At 41.7% G+C, this 19,079-nt stretch overlaps 1 long non-coding RNA gene across 2 annotated transcripts; it reads left to right on the plus strand.

Annotated features, from left to right (window-relative positions):
* Positions 1-875: 875 nt before the first annotated feature.
* LOC124871687 lies at positions 876-7,238 on the plus strand. 2 transcript variants are annotated; one of them, XR_007039082.1, is made up of 5 exons: positions 876-896; positions 5,140-5,200; positions 5,856-5,932; positions 6,021-6,182; positions 6,292-7,238. It is a non-coding gene; the product is annotated as an uncharacterized LOC124871687 (long non-coding RNA). The 2 variants fall into 2 exon arrangements; XR_007039081.1 differs by lacking the exon at positions 876-896 and having other exon boundaries at positions 5,108-5,200.
* Positions 7,239-19,079: the final 11,841 nt, after the last annotated feature.

The raw sequence follows: 19,079 nt of genomic DNA on the forward strand, positions 1-19,079 counted from the left end.
AAGAAAGCATGTTGAAGAGAAAGCGTGTTGAGGTGAAAGCGTGTTGACGAGAAAGCATGTTGAGGATAAAGCATGTTGAGGAGAAAGCATGTTGAGGATAAAGCATGTTGAGGAGAAAGCATGTTGAGGATAAAGCATGTTGACAAGAAAGCATGTTGAGGTGAAAGCGTGTTGACGAGAAAGCATGTTGAGGATAAAGCATGTTGAGGAGAAAGCATGTTGAGGAGAAAGCGTGTTGAGGAGAAAGCATGTTGAGGAGAAAGCAAGTTGAGGAGAAAGCGTGTTGAGGAGAAAGCTTGTTGGGGCGAAAGCGTGTTGAGGCGAAAGCTTGTTGGGGCGAAAGCTTGTTGAGGCGAAAGCTTGTTGGGGCGTTAAAATGACTGTATTTCACTCAGAGGAAATATATTTTACAGATCTTACTGAACATAGTCCCACACTAAAAAATGCTCAACAGGCAAAAATTGGTGTTTTTTGTCTTTCAAAAACTAATCGAGCAGCTGCCGCGGGGGATTTTTGGCAAACAAAAACACTCATTTTTGGCTATTGACCATCTCTTCTTGGAAAAACCTTGAAAAGCTCAGAAAACTTGACTACAGAAATATTGAGGACTACAATGTTTGAAGAGGGTCAAACTGAAAGCCGTGGTAGTGGTTCAAAATCATGGATGCCAAGGATTCCTGACATTGTCCTGCGAGTTGTGGACCGGAGGGTAGTCTGGACTCCACAACATCACATGATGTCTCATGGTATTACATGATGTGTGACGGTGAGTGTTTTTATTTTACTTTGCACAGCACTCGACGCTGGAACAATGGAAGCACAACAGGTTTTAGGCCAAGTGGAGCGACGTTGATTGGAGCGAAACCGAGCAGTGCTGGAACCGTGAATGAAAACAGGTATAAACTAGTCCTGGTCGGACTGATGGTGGTCAGAGGGCTCGGTGGAGCTGATTGTATGGCAGCAACAATGTAGCTCAACACTGTCAGTGTGTGAATGTGTATATGACTGATTGTAGTGTGAAGTGCTTTGGTGTCCTCAGGTCTTGATAAAGTGCTATACAAGTACAAACCATTCACCATCTAAAGTATTGTCAGCAACCAGTAAACATGAGTTTTTACAGCTTAGCCCAGGTGAAACCCTCCCCATGGATACAGACCCCTGGCTAACTGCACTCAGAGAACCATCACTAATCTTGGGGTAAAGTCTACAAAGAGTTTAAACTTGATGCTCAGATCAGGGGGGTCGTCAGATCCAGCTTTTATCATTTGAGGCAGTTGACTAAAATAAAACCAACAAAAATGGTTACCTTTTTGGTTGTAGCTCCTCAGAAATGGAATTACCTACCACATCTCTTTGCTCTGACCTCAGACACCACTTGAGATGTGGATTTTTGCTGTGTTTGGTTGTTTTCCCTTCTACATACAGGGGTTGGACAATGAAACTGAAACACCTGATTTTAGACCACAATAATTTATTAGTATGGTGTAGGGCCTCCTTTTGCAGCCAATACAGCATCAGTTCATCTTGGGAATGACATATACAAGTCCTGCACAGTGGTCAGAGGGATTTTAAGCCATTCTTCTTGCAGGATAGTGGCCAGGTCACTACATGATACTGGTGGAGGAAAACGTTTCCTGACTCGCTCCTCCAAAACACCCCAAAGTGGCTCAATAATATTTAGATCTGGTGACTGTGCAGGCCATGGGAGATGTTCAACTTCACTTTCATGTTCATCAAACCAATCTTTCACCAGTCTTGCTGTGTATTGCTGCATTGTCATCCTGATACACGGCACCGCCTTCAGGATACAATGTTTGAACCATTGGATGCACATGGTCCTCTAGAATGGTTCGGTAGTCCTTGGCAGTGACGTGCCCATCTAGCACAAGTATTGGGCCAAGGGAATGCCATGATATGACAGCCCAAACCATCACTGATCCACCCCCATGCTTCACTCTGGGCATGCAACAGTCTGGGTGGTACGCTTCTTTGGGGCTTCTCCACACCGTAACTCTCCTGGATGTGGGGAAAACAGTAAAGGTGGACTCATCAGAGAACAATACATGTTTCACATTGTCCACAGCCCAAGATTTGCGCTCTTTGCACCATTGAAACCAACGTTTGGCATTGGCATGAGTGACCAAAGGTTTGGCTATAGCAGCCCGGCCGTGTATATTGACCCTGTGGAGCTCCTGACGGACAGTTCTGGTGGAAACAGGAGAGTTGAGGTGCACATTTATTTCTGCCGTGATTTGGGCAGCCGTGGTTTTATGTTTTTTGGATTCAATCCGGGTTAGCACCAGAACACCCCTTTCAGACAGCTTCCTCTTGCGTCCACAGTTAATCCTGTTGGATGTGGTTCGTCCTTCTTGGTGGTATGCTGACATTACCCTGGATACCGTGGCTCTTGATACATCACAAAGACTTGCTGTCTTGGTCACAGATGCGCCAGCAAGACGTGCACCAACAATTTGTCCTCTTTTGAACTCTGGTATGTCACCCATAATGTTGTGTGCATTTCAATATTTTGAGCAAAACTGTGCTCTTACCCTGCTAATTGAACCTTCACAGGAGAAAGTGTGTTGAGGAGAAAGCGTGTTGAGGATAAAGCATGTTGAGGAAGAAGCATGTTGAGGAGAAAGCGTGTTCAGGAGAAAGCCTGTTGAGGAAGAAGTATGTTGAGGAGAAAGTTTGCTGAGGAAGAAGCATGTTGAGGAGAAAGCGTGTTCAGGAGAAAGCATGTTGAGGAGAAAATGTGTTGAGGAAAAAGCATGTTGAAGAGAAAGCATGTTGAGGAAAAAGTGTGTTGAGGAGAAAGTGTGTTGAGGAAGAAGTATATTGAGGAGATAGTGTGCTGAGGAAGAAGCATGTTGAGGATAAAGTGTGTTCAGGAGAAAGCATGTTGAGGATAAAGCATGTTGATGAGAAAGCATGTTGAAGAGAAAGCATGTTGAGGAGAAAGCATGTTGAGGAGAAAGCGTGTTCAGGAGAAAGCATGTTGAGGATAAAGCATGTTCAGGAGAAAGCATGTTGAAGAGAAAGCATGTTGAGGAGAAAGCATGTTGAGGAGAAAGCATGTTGAAGAGAAAGCATGTTGAGGAGAAAGCGTGTTCAGGAGAAAGCATGTTGAAAAGAAAGCGTGTTCAGGAGAAAGCATGTTGAAAAGAAAGCGTGTTCAGGAGAAAGCATGTTGAGGAGAAAGCGTGTTCAGGAGAAAGCATGTTGAGGATAAAGCATGTTCAGGAGAAAGCATGTTGAAGAGAAAGCATGTTGAGGAGAAAGCGTGTTCAGGAGAAAGCATGTTGAAAAGAAAGCGTGTTCAGGAGAAAGCATGTTGAGGAGAAAGCGTGTTCAGGAGAAAGCATGTTGAGGAGAAAGCATGTTGAGGAGAAAGCATGTTGAAGAGAAAGCATGTTGAGGAGAAAGCATGTTGAAAAGAAAGCGTGTTCAGGAGAAAGTGTGTTGAGGAGAAAGTGTGTTGAGGAGAAAGCGTGTTCAGGAGAAAGTGTGTTGAAGAGAAAGCGTGTTCAGGAGAAAGCATGTTGAAGAGAAAGCATGTTGAGGAGAAAGCATGTTGAGGAGAAAGCATGTTGAGGAGAAAGCATGTTGAAAAGAAAGCGTGTTCAGGAGAAAGTGTGTTGAGGAGAAAGTGTGTTGAGGAGAAAGCGTGTTCAGGAGAAAGTGTGTTGAGGAGAAAGTGTGTTGAGGAGAAAGTGTGTTGAGGAGAAAGCATGTTCAGGAGAAAGCATGTTGAAGAGAAAGCATGTTGAGGAGAAAGCATGTTGAGGAGAAAGCATGTTGAAGAGAAAGCATGTTGAGGAGAAAGCATGTTGAGGATAAAGCATGTTCAGGAGAAAGCATGTTGAAGAGAAAGCATGTTGAGGAGAAAGCATGTTGAAGAGAAAGCATGTTGAAAAGAAAGCGTGTTCAGGAGAAAGTGTGTTGAGGAGAAAGTGTGTTGAGGAGAAAGCGTGTTCAGGAGAAAGCATGTTGAGGAGAAAGCGTGTTCAGGAGAAAGCATGTTGAAAAGAAAGCGTGTTCAGGAGAAAGTGTGTTGAGGAGAAAGTGTGTTGAGGAGAAAGCGTGTTCAGGAGAAAGCATGTTGAGGAGAAAGCGTGTTCAGGAGAAAGCATGTTGAAAAGAAAGCGTGTTCAGGAGAAAGTGTGTTGAGGAGAAAGTGTGTTGAGGAGAAAGTGTGTTGAGGAGAAAGCAGGATCCAATGTGTGGGAGGTGAGAGGACTGGGAAGAAAACCCAGTTAAATGGAGGCAAATTGGACATATGACAGTGGAAGTCACATCTTCTTCCACCCCGCAGCAAGTCTTACCTAACAACCCCCTCTGTCATTATCTCTATGAGACATAAAGGTTCTGTTCAGGAGCTGTGTGGTTACACTTTGGAAGTATCTCTGCAGGGACAATCTGAGGTTCTGCATCAACCTACTCAGTCAGAGCTAAAATAGAAGAGCAGTGGTGAAGGTAGAGAACGTTTGTGTTGGAGTGTGGGTGGGTGTGACTGGAGTATTTATAGTTGCCTCGTCTTCCATCCAATAAGCACTTTTAATTACCAGTTTAGATTATTTATATGTTTTTGTTGGTTCTACGAGCAGAAATAAAAATGAAACAAATGAAAAAATGTGTGTGTCTAGTGAACAATAAACAGGTCCCGTCAGAACTTTATAGTCTTTTCTGGGCTTTTAAAGATTTTTCTGAACTGTTCTGTTTCCTGCAGTTATTTTTAATAACTTTATTATTTAATTCACACAGGCTCAAATATATACATACACACTTCATATCAAATACGTTGTCATGATCTGCCTGTTAGGTTTCAGTTCTCTGTTTTCTCTGCACTTTCCTGTTTACGTTCTTCACTTGCTGATACCTAACTTCATTCATTGTAGTTCAGGTTCATGATTCATTCTTGTGTTTAGATGTTTCAGTTACTTCCCTGGACTCCCTGCTCATCTGTGTTAATTAGCCTCCCTCCTTTTGCCTTGCAGTATGTATCCTCACCAGGTGTTCCATATTTCTCCTGATTAGCCCCTCTTGTTCATTGGTCCATTCTCCACCCTACCTCTGTATTTATACTCTCTCTGTTTTTTTTTTTTGCTCGCCACTGGATCCTCCTGATTGTCCTGCCAGTCTGTCCTGAACTGCTGTCTACCTGCTCCATAATTGTTACCCAGGTAACCAACCACTACCTGTAAGTTACTAGTTATTTTCTTAAACATCTACTCACCATGTGGCTCCCATGTGGTGAATATTTAATAATATAAAAATGACACAATATTTAAAGGCTTAAGTGACTTAACAAAACGTAATTCTTACTTCCCAACAACCTCTGAGTCATTTTTATGATTTTCTATCCACCATACTTTACCATTTGATCCCACAAATTATTTCTTCTTTTTTCAAAGAAATACATTTTTATTTCCCACCAAAAATGTACATATATAAATATTTGAACTGTCTTTAATAAGAGCAATGTGGAACCACAGTCAAATTATTTGTTTGTGTGGCAGATAAAGAGTTTTATTGTTTTTCACCCACATGAACCAACTTTGTGCTACAGGTTGACAAAACATCCGATTATTATCTTTATCAAGATTTTAAAGCCCAACTAGTTTTTAATTTACTTTATGGTTTTATTGAAGAAGTTTCACTCCTAATGCATCGAATAGGAGACGTTCAGTAAACAGGAGGATGAATTATGAATGAAAGGGCAGTCGTGTTCACTGTTAACCCAGATGATGAATTGCCAATTAGCCAAATACACCCAAATGTCGAACAAGCTCATCTCTGATGGTGTCTGGGCTGTTATCTGGAGCTAATAAAATGTTTATTAAATATGTCCCTAGGTGATGAGACATTTATCTGCATGTCAACCTTTCAGCTCCTCTTCTGTGACGAACTGCTGAAGCAAAACGGTGGAAAGGTTTCTCATGAGCGCCATCTTAATGTGAAGTCAGATCAATATTCTAACCAGTTGTACAGAAATCTCTATTGTTTCTGTTTTCATCTAGGCACCCATATGTCCTTGTTATCCTAAAAGTGCTCTTCATCAGCGATTCTCCAGGCTTTCTGTATATGTCAGAATTTTTCTTTGGACCTCGACAGCTTTTTCACTCATCAGTTCAATACCTGAAGAAAGCTAAGGTCACAGTGTCATATAGAAGATTCCAGAGGTAGACACCAGACCATTCACGTTCAGTATGTGGTAACCAGGCCTCTGTTACTCTCTGTCTTCAAGTTTTCTGTCCAGTTTTGACCTGAGCTGTGTCCTCCCTTTTCCAGGATTCTCTCTCAGTCTTTGTCTCAGGATCCACCAAAGCTGGGTGTGGAATTACTCACCTGAAGCCTCCCTCGCCCCTCACCGTTGGTCTCCTTCCAGTCAGTGTGTTTAGAGAACCTTGACTCAGTTCAAGTACTTCTCTGTAAAAACCACAACATTCGGGACACTTCCTGGATTCTTCCCAAGCCAAGAAACTCACCTGGAATACCTATCGTCATGAAGGGATTCTGAACCATGGAGGATATTCCTTCTCTACTACTACTCACTCCTAAGTCCCACCAGATTAAGTCCATTCTTCAGGATGAACGTGATCATGTGTGGAAACTTAGGATCTATTTTCTATCATCAGCCATGAGCTTTTCTTTGCTCTCATTAACTTCAGTCATTGGCCAGCTATTGGCCACCAGTAGCTCTAAAGCATCTGCTTCACAGCTTCCAATCAGCATGACACTAAAGTGTTATTTCCCAGCTTTTAATCATAACAGCATTTCATCTGCTCTGATTCATTAGCTGAAATACTTGGGCCAATTTAGAAAGTTTCTTTAAGCCAGGGTTTGTACACGTTTCCCACAGTAAACTTCAAAAACTTTTCAAGCATTTCCAAGGAAAATATTCAAACTTTTTCATGACCAAACTTTGGAGCAGTCTGTATCTCTGTGTGCCTTTTCTTCATTGGACTTTATAACCACAGCACACACAGCATTTTCTATATGAAGGCAGAGTATGAACAATCTAAAATACTGTTTAACTGAGTAAAGTTATGGTATTAATATGAAATGGACATGTCGGCAGGAGGAGCCCAAAAGACATCTGTGGAACAGCACGCATGACACAACTTTGCCACCACTTCTTTTTGTGTAATTAAACCATTAGCTAACCACCTTTACAAGCGTTTTCAATAAAATGATTTGTTGTACATTTAAAGTACAGTAGATGACAAAAAACCTCAGCTCGATCCATTCTTCAAACAATCAATTTGCAAGTTACCTGTAAAGGGGTAAGCTAGGTTACATTTAGGATCCCTCCCACTACTATGGCTTACCACTCGAGAGCATCGACTCTCCCATCATGAAAAGCTCCAGGTCCTTTTTGCATATGTTGCAGGAAGCTGCTCGAGGGTTTAGTCCTCGTTTAAACCATGCTTTGTTTATGTTTTTCTTGAGCCAGCAGTCACTACAACGGCGTGCTGTTTTCTCCCGCTCACCAGAGACGCGTGCGACTAGCAAGACACAACTACTGCTCAAAGTAGGTCTGCTTCATAGCTATGCCAGAGGACGCTGCCGGTCCAGCAGCAGCTCTTTTTATCAGGTGATGTCTGCTGGTCACACGCTGGTATTAAGAAAAAGAGCAAACCCTCTCTGAGGGGCTTTCTGAGGCAAAATGATCATTCTCTGTTTTGTACGTTTAACATAAAAATATCAAATTAATGTTTTTAATCGAACTGTTAGAGAGCTCTTTCTCACAGAACTGTGCAGTTAGAATATCAAGCACTTTCAAAGACTTTATATAGAAATCAAGCATTTCTAAACTTTATTCTATTTGTTAAAACCCTGAAAGGATAATTTTCTATGTTTGGCATTAGGACCCCATTGGAATTGGACAAGCATAAAAACTTCAGTTTAAGGTTTTTGTAAGAAAGTAAACAGGGTAAAAAGTTCAAAGTCAAACTACATTTATTAGAGGCAGAGCTAGGATGACGTTACTTGATCAAAAGGACCTTCCCAACAGTTCTTTCTCTGTCCAACCGCATGGAAAGCTCGCCTGGATTGAACCATCCACTGACCAATCAGTAGTCTGGATCTGGACCATATTAGACTTTTGGATGTCTTTGTTGTGCTTGATTGGGCCAGCTTTGGGTGGAAAACATCTGAACTAAACAAACAAGGAAATTGGTAAAACTCTAAATCCCAGCATGCACAGCTTTAACCTACTTTTAGGACTGCCCAGGAAAGAGGAGTCACAGCTAGAATCCCCATGACATCATATTACAAAACCAACTTAGCCACAACTCCTCATAGAGTGACATCGGAGAGAGAACACACATGAATGTCCTGATTTCACTTTGGATCCTACATCCAGGTTCCAAAGTTAAGTACAATCTGCTGTCAATGTATCTAGCATTCGTAACCCCGTTGGAATTAAGACTGGTTGTCTAAAACCTTTCTGCTTCTGCAGAAAATAATCTGAGCCAGAGAATCACGGCCTCCACCTTCACTACACTGAGAGAGCACAGTGTAGGAACTGCAGCCTTGCAAGCCTAGAATCAGATCCAGTCCTAGAATCAGAACCTGGCCCCAGCTTCTCTTAGGCTCTTTGGACCTCTTGTCCTTCAGAACGGTTCACAAAAGAGGTGGTGTCTGGGCAGAGAAAAATATTTAAGGATAAAACAATCTAAATGTTGTTGATTTCATTGTGTTTTGATTTGTTGATATCTGTTATCTGCTAAGCTAACAGCCATTGGGCCTGAGTGCTAACAGGTTTCTAAACCTTGGGGCTTGCTTATTGGTTTGGGTTTGTTTTAAAGTTACAACAAACTTTACTTCAATGAAAGGTTTAAACACAGATCAGCTGTAAAGTGTTGCCTTACTCACACATACAGTACATTAATATTTGTAATAATGATACTTGAAGGTGCATGAAGAACTTAAAGGGTTGTTAAACAAGCTATTTAGGTTGTGTTAGCTGAACCGTTGATCTGGAGGTGACATCACCGCGTCGACTGTCCGTTCGCCATCTTGTGAGATGCTCGCCATCTCGTTTTTAACATTGCTTCTTGCTGTAACATGTTTAAAAACTCACCAAATTTGTGCATGAAGTTTTTAAAACACCCTACTCATTTACCTTACTTTATCGTAGAGATTTGAAATTTGGTACACTTGGCCATCTTGGATTGAATTTGCAATTTTGACCTAATTGTTGTCGTTTATAGCCTCTGTATTTGATCGAACTCCTCCAAGAAATTTTGATGGATCACCTTGAAATTGGGTCAGTTTCGTCAGGAGGGATGGCAGGTTAAAAGTTATCAAAATCGTGAGTTTTTGAGCATGTTGAAGGGGCGGAGCCAGATCTCAAGTTTGACGTCTCACCAAAAAAAAGAAATTGCTCCCAATAAGGAAAGTTGCAGGGACACGAACCTTCTAAAACTGATCCACCTTTGGACTTAACAATATTCAGTGATCAAATCCATACATCATTGAAGTGCCGGCCCCTGAAGACAGGAAGTGTATTGTTTTACTTTGGAAGGTCCATATTTCACCCCTTTCACCCAACATGAAACTGTCTTCTTCATTGGGTGTGAGTGATTTTATGTGTATGCATGAGGGTGGGTGTGGGTGATTGTGACTGTGTGTGCCTGTTTCTTTTTTTTTGTTTTTTTTGCGACAGGTTGGGTCTTGAACTGCTCCCTCTCCTGGATCAGCTTCCTCCCCGCCACACCGCCTGCTGGTGGTTGGAGTCTCTGCCCGCTGGTGTACTTGTGGTTCTCGGTGTCCGCGGCCGGGTGCTTTGGTGTGTGCTGGCTCACTCCCGGTGGCTGCTTGCCGGGGCCTGGCCCCCTGGGCTTTGTCGGGCCTCTGCTTGGGGGGAGGTGTGTCCCGGGGTCTTGGGTCTTCGGGTCCATGGCCGGATCTGCTCGGGCGTGGACGGCTGCCGGCGTGGCCTGTGGACTCGTCGCTGCGGCTCCCTGAGGCTTCTGCACTGTCGCTGCTGGGTGGTTCCCCTGGGACTCTCCACTGCTCTTCTCTGGGGGGGTTGCGGTAGTCCCGGCGGTGGTTCTCCTGGGGTTCCTGTGCTTTGGGGGGCCTTTAGATGTCTGTGACTCAGATATCCTCAGTGTCCGTCCAGGGACCATGGGGCAGGCCTGTGGGTCCTCACACTCGCTATTGCATATTTTTGTGGAGAAACCTTGTATACAAAAGCGCGTCCACACCCATACTCACAGGTGTTAAGCTTCAGGTGTTGACAGATACACATATGTTCTATTTTGGGCTGCACCTCTCACTAAGTACATTTTACATTCATAAATACCGTGTACTATTTTGTTAAACAAAAAACAAAAAAAACAGCTGTAGGTGTATAAGCAAGCAGGGTGTAATCTTGTATTCTTTTTATCCTTCTTTCTCTCCTCCACTCTTTCCTCCTTTTCTCCCCTTTTTCCCCATCTCTCTCTTTTTTGAGCTTCATTTTTCCTTTTCATTTCAGTCTCCGTGTCCGTAACAATTGAAATATTCCCAAAGAAGTTTATAAAAACGTTTCTTCTATAAATATCAAGCAGAGCTTTAAAGCATTAGCTGTGATGTTCTGCTTGTGAAAGTAAATCTGTTGGGTAATTTCTTGGCACTCAGACAACAGTTCTGAGCGATACTCTGCCGGACAGGACACGGTAAAAAAAAAAAAAAAAAAACTGTCTTCAGTGACCGATAATAAGATGGTCTATGTTAGTCTCCAGTACTGAGGTTTGGCTGGAGGGTGTGGCCATGGGAGCAAGGCGAAGTCCAATGTCATGCCATGGCCTTACAATTTGCTCTAATTTCCACATTTTTCATCTGGTCGATGCAAAATTCAATATGACTGATCTTAGTCAAGCCCCCAATTAATATTCACTAAAAAATTAGGTGGGGGTGGCTTCATTCCTCCACAGCGCCCCCTAGAAGCACTAAAACAACCAGCAGCCAAGCCATGCTTTAAGAATTTTGGTAAACATATGTAACTCCTCAAGACCAGTAAAAAAGTCTGGAACCATCGTCCAAACCCCACAGGAAGTGGATCAAATCCACCATTTTGTCTTGTTTACATCTGATCAACCTCCTCCTACAGCTTTTGACTTACAGACTTCAAAATCACACCACATACTCTCAAGGCATTGGGGGTTAAAATTTGTCAAAAGCGTTTTGCTACACAAAAGCATGTGGGCGTGGCCAAGCCTCAAAATCTGACTTTTCACCATAAAAGACGAAATTGTTATGGCTCTTACAAGGATAGTCACACGGACAAAAAATCTTCTGGGCCCGGTCCACATCAGGCCTTGGAACAGTATTCAGTGGTCAAAAGCTGACGTTGTCGAGGCCCCACCCACTGAGAACAGGAAGTATGATGTTTCACTTTGGAAGGTTCATATAAAATAAGATAAAAATGAGCCCGTCTCTCAAAGGAACAGATCCATGAGATCCTTCAAAAAGGCATCAGTCCCACATCTAAGCAACACAAGTTCAAAGATTAGCAGCAAAATGTCTTTTAGAAGACCTGACAAACTTCTACTGATGATTACTGATGATTCTCACATATCCAAGTGCGTCCATGACCCTGTGTGCTGCAGACTAATGAAACACTTCTGTTTTTAATAATTTATCGGTTTTCATCTTAGAGCCACGTCCATCCGCAGGTTTTTAAAGGCCAATCACTCCGAGCTGACATTTATCCTCGGCACTGGAGGCCGAGCAGGAAATTAAGTTTGTTAAAGGTCATTGAGACAGAAATATTACATTTACACAGTAACAAGCGCTACCATTAAACAGTGTTTTAATGCAGTTCAGTAAATTGTAGTAATGGACATTGAAGGCAGGTTTTTTGGGAAAGGTTTCAGTAAAACACTACTATAAAAAGTCAAAATGAATACAATCACAGGCCCAAGGTACAACTGATTACAGTGAACCAATTACAGGGAACTGGTCACAGAGAACTGGTCCCAGTGAACTGGTCACAGAGAACTGATTAAAGTGAACTGGTAATAGTTCTGAACACTGAACATTAGGTTGGTTCTTTATGAGTCTCAGTGCTCAAACACTGTTAGAAACCCCTGGCTCAATCATTTTTTCTCTCAATAGGGCTGCAACTAATAAATATTATTATTACTAATCATTAAGTGATTAATAATCAGAGAGCAAAAGGTGCTTAATAGGAGACACAGAGGAATGACTGTGGCTCAGGTGGTAGGTGTCTGTCTTGTAACCAGTGGGTTGCTAGTTCGAACCTCTGCTCCGTCTGTCTTAGCAAGACCACTTAGGCAAGACCTTGGGCAAGACACTTCACCTGCCCTGCCTGCTGATGTTGGTCAGAGGACCCAGTGGTGCTGACCTTATGGCAACCTCACTTCTGTCAGTGTACCTCAGGGCAGCTATGTAGTCTATCACTGTCAGCATGTGAATGTGTGCATGACTCATTGTAGTGTAAAGTGCTTTGGGGTCCTCCGACTAGACAGTGCAGGCCAAAGAAAGTTTTTCATCTTAAATTCTTTCAGCTGGCATGTTTTATAGTCTGTATACTCCAGTTAATGATTATTCGATTACTAAATGAGTTGATGATTATTTCAATAATCGATTAATCATGATTAATCTGATTGTTTCAGCCCTAGTTCTCGTCCTCCTCATTAGTAAAACCCGATTGGAGCATCTCTAAATGCAATACGAGGTTTTCTTTGACAGCCTCACAAATAGACTATATAATCCCAGGGCCGACTGAAAAACTCTCTACATCTTTTAGTCTCCCAGCAACCAGCACAGCTGAGTCTTTTCTCTATATCATTACCTTCAAGCGCTCCTCCAACAGTGAGCACAACACATGCTTCTTGGCAAAATATTACAATTCTGTCCTGTTCTTAGGCTTGGGAAAACAAAAGCATCAATATTTGGTTGGTTTAGAACTGAAAGCAGACGTCTGGAATTTGAACCAAGGAGGTAAAGCATTCTGTGAGTCTGGGAGAACAGATCTTTAAAGTTTTAACTGGCATAAAATAACCCCGATCATCGAACACATTCATCCTGCAGGAGTTTAAAAACCTGCCTCTTTAATGAAATCCAAGCTACGAGAAATCTCCCTCTTCCAAATGAGTTTCATATATATTAAACACAAAACAGCTTTTCTGTCAAAGAAATGGTTACCATATATGCGCTTGAGTACTGCACAGTACTTAGCATTCACAATCCAAGAATATTAAAATACTAATCAACAAAACATGAATTTATTTGCAGGGATGGTGTTTGCATCCAATAAATATGCTAACGGAACAGCCTGCCTCATCTGTAAAAGACAGTGGGAGCAACGCAGCACGATAGCTCATGCTGAGAAATCATCTTGTCTAAATGAGCAGATATGAAACATCCATCAGAGAGCCATAAAAAGATGCAAATCAGTTTGTTTTAGAAAGGTCTTCTGCAGCAGAATTTCTGACTTGTATGTTCTGTCTGAACAGCAACATGAGTTTTGGTGACGTGTCTTTTGTTTCATCCTGTGTGATTCTCTGCTGGTAATTATCCCAGAGAGCTGATAGGTCTTAATAATTACTCATGTCATCTGGTCGACTGAAAATAAACCAGGAAAGGGAATGCATCCTACTTATACTAAGCTCCAGTGCTGTGAAAACATATTTCTCCCATACAGATTTCTTAAGTTTTTCCTTTTCTATCTGCCTGAAATTTCCAGATCATCAAAAATGTGTTAATATCAGACTAAGATAACCTGAGAAAATACAAGAAGCTGTTTCAAATGACGATTTCATTCATTAATGGAAAAACTAAAAAGAATCAAACTGCTTCACTGGTTTGTGATTAACCGGATTCTTTGGAAACCCGAGTGCAGCTTCTCTATCAACTCCCTGCCTGATCACTGTCTGATCCATACAATCAAGAAATCACTTAAAGGGGACATTTTATGCTAAAAAGGTTTTTAGCCTTTAAATGCATGTTTTTGTGTACTAGGAGTCTGTAGGTGTGCAGAAAAGTTGAATTTAGTCTCTCCAGGTTCTGTGTAAGATATCTTTATGTTCTGTTGAGGTCGTATTTTTCTATCCGTTCAGTTTTCTCTATCCTCTGTTACGTTTTTCCAACTGTTACATCACAGTATTTGCTGCACAACAGCTAAGCAAAGTCATGGACTTCCAGCTACCAATTTTGCGTATCCACCATTTTTATTTGTCACTGTTGCAGTTCAAGCTAAAGAAAGTGAATGAGTCTAAAAGTTGGGTTGTTGGGTGTATTAACCCACACGATTCATTATTTAGTCCCCCAGCATCAGAACCTCTACAAAGTGCCCGGTAAAGAGCACTGGTTATTTCCATCCAGCAATATTGATATCAGATATCGATATTGGAAGGTTGCAACCCGTTACATCTGGTGTTAAACTAACAGCATTTCAGCCACAGGACATCATACAGTCAAGCATGGTGGTGGCGGTGTGATGGTCTGAGACTTTAGGTCCTGAAGGTCACCAGCAAGTTCACCTCTGAATGGCTCAAAGAAACAAAGTGAAAGTCTTGGGGTGGCCTATTCAAAGTCCAGACTTAAGTGAGAATGAGATGCAGTGATGTGACCTTAAAAAGGCCATTCCTGCTGGAAATCCCTCTGATGTTTCTGAATTAAAGCAATTTAGCAAAGCAGAGTGGGTTTAAATTCATCCACAGTGATGTTAAACACTCATCACCAATTAACACAAACACTGGACGGCAGCTGCTGCTGCCAAGGGTGAAACAACCAGCTGTTAAGAGTTAGGGGTTACTTACTTTTTCACACAGAGTTAGGTTGGATAATTTTTTTCTTTTGATAAATTAAATCATCATTTAAAAACTGCTTTCTATATTTCCTCTTTCTCTTAATATTAACGTTAGTTTAATGATCTGAAACATTTAGGTGACAAACAAGCAAAAACAGCAGAAATATGCGAGGGGGGTAAATACTTTTTCTTACAGGACTGTTTATTCTCACTGCAAAAGAAAGCACCACTTGACTCCTTCCTGCTCCTACTTCATCCTGAAGTCTCTGCAAATTCAGAGAGCAGGATGAGATCTGCTGACTCTCTGCACATCAGTATGTCCCTGGAGGAATCCCACGCTGCATGACTACCACAACGCCGCTGGGGATCACGGCTAATTACCCACGTGTCCGGAGCTGAAGATGGAGTGAGCAATAATCAGGATGTTCTGGGGTCGTTTCTGGACCACCCAGCACTTTAACATCACACTAGAAATTTGGAATTCCTTTGGAGGGGCAGGAGGGGAAATATGCCAATAATAAGACTTCCCTCTCTGCAGATTTTATCTAAGTTGCCATAATGTTTGAAGCAAGTCTGTTTTTACATTCATTCATGTTTACTAAAATATTTAGATGTTTTAAACCCCGGAGAGGTCACCAGTCAATCACACTCTGCAGAAAGAGACACTTCTATAGATAATCAAGAGGCACAGTTTCCTGCGGTTTATTTGATTAATTTCCCTTTATTTCATTATTTATTTAGACTGCAGAACTAAACTAGAGTCCCCAGAGACAACACAGATTATTAAAAGCAGCTACCTTCCAGCTGTGAGGAAACAGTGCTAACCACTGGACTCATCATGCAGGGACCCGTTCATAAGACTGAGCACAGACCAGCCAAGCCATTTTACTTTATTATTATAGATCCTAATAGGCCTATTTCTAAGTTAGGGTTAAGCCATTTCTTCCCAAACATTTAAAGAAAGTGGTATATCTCCAACTACAGGATCATCTATAGCTTTATGGGATCACTGAGAGATTTCAGTCTGGTTTTAAATCGTATCACTGCACAAAAACGGCTCCTCTCAGAGTTTTTAATGATCTGCTTTTAACTGCAGACTCTGGAGATTCTGCTGTTTTAATCTTGCTTGATTTGATTTGACTGCTGCTTTTGACATGCTGGACCATGATGTTTTACTGTCATATCTGAACCAGTCTGTTGGTTTTAAAGGCACATTTCTTAATTGGTTTCACTCCGACCGTGTCTGGCAGAAGTTTTTCTGTTCATTTGGGTCAGTTTTCCTCATCTGAGGACCCTTTGAGTTGTGGGGTACCTGAAGGCTCCATCTTAGGATCTATTCTTTTCCTACATTATGCTTCCTTTGTGTCAGTTCTTAGGAAATATGGTATGCCTTTTCATTGTTTTGCAAATGATCTGCATATTTATCTCCCATTGAGAACAAGAGGAAGTCCTTCTGTTTAAAAGACATTAAAACTTGGATGGAGATGAACTTCTCACATTTAAATGAAAATAAGGCAGAGGTGATTGTTTTTGGAAAAACTAATCTGCTTTCAGGATGCAGCAGGAATATTGGTCTTATTTTAATTGTCCTGCTGTGAGGAATCTTGAAGGGTTTTTGATAACTGGTTTAAATTCAATCAACAGGTCAGTGCAGTAGTCCAGTCTAGATTTTTATCATTCGAGGTTAATCAGCAAAATGAAACCCAATCCGCTCTCTAGTGGCATTGAAAGGGTGAAACCTGCTTTAATTACCTCTAGACTACTATTTTTATGTTTTGTTTTATTTTTATTTTTGGACCTGTGTGTAAAGTGCTCTATGAATAAAGATTGATTGACAGTCTTTGAACAGAGACCAGCTGTCTGATAGCAGTTTTTAAATAAATATATGAATGAACTTTTGTGCATAATTCACACAAAAACAGACTCTGAAGATATTTATTGGGGCTGCATGATATTAAGAAAACGTGATGAAATTAGTGAATGCTGCTATAGGGCTAATATTTGAAATGTGTTGATGTCTTTCAACCATGGGTTCCTGGCTAGAACAGACCTTAGATAATGAGTCTATCCAGATTTAGTAGAAACTAAACCTGACTGACTTCTGATTGGCATTAAAACAACTTAGTCGTAGTCTTTCGATCTCACCACCTCACCATCTATTTACCAGAGAAAACTTGTCGTAATCAATTCTGAAAATAGCTGAAGCTAATTTTTATGCGTCGGAACGTCTTTTAAACAAATGTAAACAAACACTGGTCAGAATATTTCAGTCTCTGTTGTGAGCGGTATATTTCACCTGCAATTCACAAAGGGGGAAGTATAGCCTCAATTGCCTGGTGAACATCATAACCACAGCTGCCCACCCTATCCCATGATTCATTGCAGGTTGAAGCAGATTGCTCAAACCGAAGAGCCAATGAAGGAAGAGAGTGGGTCTGAACATGACAGGAAAATCTACTTTTTTACAGCGACCGAAGGAGATGTGGCTAAAACACAGATTGTGGACAGAACCAGAGAGAAAGAAATGGATGACAATGATGGACTGACCAGCCGACGCACAGAACCAAGAAGTTGGTTGGGCGTGATCGGACTAACCAAGCCTGGATCAACCTGAATAAAATTTGATTGCGTTATAGTTTATTTACATCAATGATCTAATCTCTCAGCAAGACAGTTTTTTGCTTACAATCTGGTTCTTAAATCCATTGAGAGGAACTGCAGAACCTTTTAGACCTGAACCAAGATGCCTCCCTGGAGAGAAAACCTTGAGACCGGGTTGACCAAATGTTGTGCGGTGATTCTCCGTCCTCCTGAGCTGAGGAATGGGACGTTCAGTACCGGAGGTTAAGAGGTGACCCAAGGTTGAGAGTAAAGGTCTGCTGTTCCTCCAGGCATACCATAAGAAGAAGCTGGATTCTGATTCTGATTCTGGTTGCCTACATGTGCCAGTAAGAGTGCTGAAAATAATAAATTTTTTAAAGGATTCAGAGTCCTGATGATTCTGGATCGATTCAAAATGCCTAAAAATTGGTTTTGTTTTATTTATTTGCTGCTTTTACTCCCGAGCGTACTCCATATCACATTAGATGTCCACTTGGTCACCGTAGAAGAAATTGTCCAGCGTACAGCAAGCTAGTTAGCCAGCTCCCTTTGTCTGAATGGAGTCCGCTAGCATAGAGCTGGAGGAGAGCGTGATTCAACCCACACAGTCATTGCTAAAAGCCAGCGTCTGGGCACACTTTGGATGCTCCAGGGAAGAGAGACCTTGACATGAGCACAATTGATTGCTTGCAGCGTAAAATGAAATTGAAACACTTCCGAAATATGGAAGATGCCTCAGCCCACTTGGCATGGCATCACCCCGAGCTAAAAGAAGATGAAAAGGAGCAGTGCAATAAACTTCCAGCTAATTCCCCAAGGGCCGTGAAGATTTCCTACTCCATCGCTTGTGATATCACAAAAGATTTACAACCATACCACTCAGTGAAAAACGAGCCGTTTAGGTTTATGGTTAATCCGCTGGACCCAAGGTTCTTTATACCTTCACATATCTGTTTTCGCGATAAAGCAGCACCATAACTCTATCATGACACAAAAAATAAAGGTAGAGAAGCTCTGATTATTGCCACTAGAGTTGCACTTATTTGTAACTCCTGGACTTATAGAGCCACTGAGTCATTTGTCACATTTAAGGCACATTTTATTACAAATGATAGTTCACCTGAAGTCGTGTGTTTTGCAGAAACAAATAATAAGCGAAGGCCACACTGCAGTAAACCTGAACGCCATGTTTCACTCTGTAGCAGAAGAATGGGGGCTAAACATCACTGACTTCACCATTGTCACTGATAATGCTGTAAATTGCAGGCTGCTGCTCCAGAAATCGTTCAGGCATCACATAACATCTTGGAGCAACATCAGATTTTAGTTTGTGTGGTGGCATTCCCAAAGGCTTTTGTTTATCCTGCAGCACATGACTTGCAAGCAGACTGGGGTGGAAAAATGAAGAGATTCTGCTGATCTTGCCAAGAGGTCATGCCACAGTCTTTACTTTAGAGCTCGCTGAGGATCAACATCCAACCAATGGGCAAAACACACGATGTGTTTCAGTTTCTGTGCAGCAGTAAGCATATTAGCAGCATTATCTGCCACAGATAAATATGACAAACAACTCAATGGCTCTATAAGTCCAAGTTAAGCAGCTTCCCAGAATATTGTGTTTCCTTGGAGGTGGGTACCACTTATTGCCCAATGAGGCATAAACTGTAAATGTGGAGAACCTAATCACAAACAGGAGGTAGGTAGGGTC

This window comes from Girardinichthys multiradiatus, chromosome 7, assembly GCF_021462225.1.
Source record: "Girardinichthys multiradiatus isolate DD_20200921_A chromosome 7, DD_fGirMul_XY1, whole genome shotgun sequence".
Classification (NCBI taxonomy): domain Eukaryota; kingdom Metazoa; phylum Chordata; class Actinopteri; order Cyprinodontiformes; family Goodeidae; genus Girardinichthys; species Girardinichthys multiradiatus.